We start from the raw sequence: 2,893 nt of genomic DNA on the forward strand, positions 1-2,893 counted from the left end.
CTTTGGTCCAAGCAGGTTGCAGCCCTGGATTTTCTCTTGGTCTCCTCGGAACACTTACTGGACACCAAGTTTCTACTTTCTTCCCAGAAGTTCTCACTATTTATACCAGAACATTTGCAATTCTATTACCGTAATTCCATACACCAGCTAGAAATGACATTAATATCCCATCCTCCAAAGCAACACACTACATCAGTCAACAGGATTTCTTATTCCTTTCAGCACCCTCAAAAATATTTTGACCCAAAGTCAGAGTTCTCTCAGCAGCAGCAGGCTACCTTTCAAGAGTAGTTTTGCAGACATTTTGATTCCCAAATTAGTGGTGAAGAACTGTCACAGACAATCAGTAGGGCCAGATGACCACCTATCTTACTGACACCACCTTTGCCCCGCGAGAGGCATCAGTCTCCAGCTCTCCTTGGGTCGACAGCTCACCAGAAACCACTGTCTCCTTGATGGACACTTCCCTCAAATGGCTGTAGCTCCAGCTCAGCACTGGCCCCACCGCACAGCACTCAGAATTATACTCACATGCTGCCTTTGGCATCTGTACTTTAGAAAGTTCAATGTTTGTCCCCACTCCAAACATACTGATACTGCATTGTGGAGATTCTTGCTTTCTCCTGTCCCACAGCTGAAACTGATCCATTGCCTGATAAAGCATAATCCTTCATTCTTCCTTGTTTCAACATCCTGTATTTGTCAGTTTCTGCATCTCTCAGGACCATAACCAGTTGCTCCACTTATGGAGAAATTCTACTGCTTCAGGCTCCTTTCTGGGGAACAGAGTGGTTGTATTGATATCCCTTGACTTTAGACAATGTATTGCCCCAGCATGCATCCGCGTGAAAGGGAAATGTTAAGGCTTGAGCTAGTGGAATTCTTACTGACACTGCCAGTAAGGAGCACAAACTCCAGCAGCCAATGCTCCACAGCAGAACCTGCTCAGATGTTTGCCTTTAAAATTACTCCCAGTACCAGCAATGCACTGCGTACCGTATACTCTGTGCTACGCAATGTAGCCCACATTCTTACTTAGCTCTATGCTCAGTTACCATTATTGCATTACAGACAACAACAGAACAGATTCAGCCAAATACAGCAGTATTAGGTGAAGTATAAAAACTACAGATGACCCGAATGCTGTAACAAGGGTAAGAATGCAGTCCTGATGGGCAGGCCAATTGCAGATCTGCAGTCAGAGTAGTTTTTGACCAGAGACTTTGACCAACGCTATTTTATCACTTTAAAATACACACAAAAAGTGCATGCTTCATTCTCCATAGAAATATTTCCTGACACATATTCCCCTACCAGTGAAGAAAGTAGACAGTATCCTAAACTAGAACTAGGGTTGGTTTGTTTCGGTGTTGATTTTTTTTTTTAAATAATCAAAAAAGAAACAGCAACCTCCCCTTCAAGACGTGTTTAAAGAATCACAGTAACTACGACCAAATTATTTTTTTCAAACATGATCAATTCTATTCAAGTTCTGTAAGAAAACATTTTTTCTTTTCACAGCAGAATTGCCTATCCTAGGTGAGACAACAGAAATAATAGTAAGATCATTCTAATGAGCAGATATTAATGCTAGAAAAACACACTACATTGGCAGTACTAATAATAGAGTATGTCATCTGTTTGCAGATTTTTTCTTTCACCTAACACACAGAGTATTCAAGCATCAAGTTAAGTACTTAGTTACATCAGTATCACCAACTCCCAGATACCACTAAAAAGACTTGTGTTAGCCATAGGGTCTGATAGGGTACAGCTTGACCATCTTCACATGAAAGGAAAAAGATGAAAGACAACAGCTTGCACTGTCATCAGGTTTGCAAAAAGTCAGGTTTGCAAAGTTCCTCTCTCTTTGCAACAACAATACACTGATGTGCTCTCATCCAAAACTTACCAAACAAGTCTTTAGTAAACTACACTCCACTGTTGTCGGGCATAATATATATACGTATATATAACTATCCCCTCTACATCTTCAAAGTTTTCAGTTGTGTCCCACGTGAGCCCTTCCAATAATAATAATAATAATAATAATAATAATAATAAACCACAAAAAAACCCCACCAAACCTTTGATAACTTCAAATTTCACTCTGCTTCCAGCAGGCCCTTCATTCAGATGCATGCAAGAATGAGTGTGTAGGAAATTAAAGACTGAGAGAACAGTAACTACAAGCCAGTCTTAAAATTAATGCAAGACAGAAGCACGTCTCAACTGTGATTAGTGGTCAGTTTTTGTCACTTGTGCATTTTTAAACAACACATTAAATGACTGATGGCACAAGCAAATATCCAGTATCAGCTGGCATATGAACTGATTTACTTACACTGCTGACCAAAAAACAAACACTGCAATCCTTTCAGAAGTTACCGAGATCACTTTTGAAAAATCGAAGCCGCAAAGAGGTACTGTGTGTCTAGACCTGCTCAGCCTTGGTTGCATATCCACCCACCTCACTGAGAGCATTTCTAATTACTTTCTATACATACAGCAATTTCAGGTTTTTTTCACAGTCTTCCCACCACCCAGTCAAGAAGTTTATTCTAAAACGTCAACTCTGCTACTACCCTGTAAAGACACAAATCTGAAAGAATTATTGCTTTTGAGAAAGCCAGTATAGTGTGTGCCTGCAGGCATCACCTGTGCATCTTAAGACAGCCTATCTACAAGTAGCAGAGCCAGAGAGAATTAATTCAGGGCTCAGTACTGCCCTTCTGGACCAGTTTGGATTCTCCCAGCAGCACGGGGCATCCCGAGACACTGTGGTGCTCCACTGCCCGCTCAGCACAGCTGCCCAACTAGCAGCAGAAAAACAAAACATAGTTCTGTTTATACAACTAGAGCAGCTTCTTTCTCTCTCTCTCACCTCCCTCCC

Source organism: Egretta garzetta, unplaced genomic scaffold, assembly GCF_000687185.1.
Source record: "Egretta garzetta isolate BGI_Z169 unplaced genomic scaffold, ASM68718v1 scaffold596, whole genome shotgun sequence".
Lineage (NCBI taxonomy): Eukaryota > Metazoa > Chordata > Aves > Pelecaniformes > Ardeidae > Egretta > Egretta garzetta.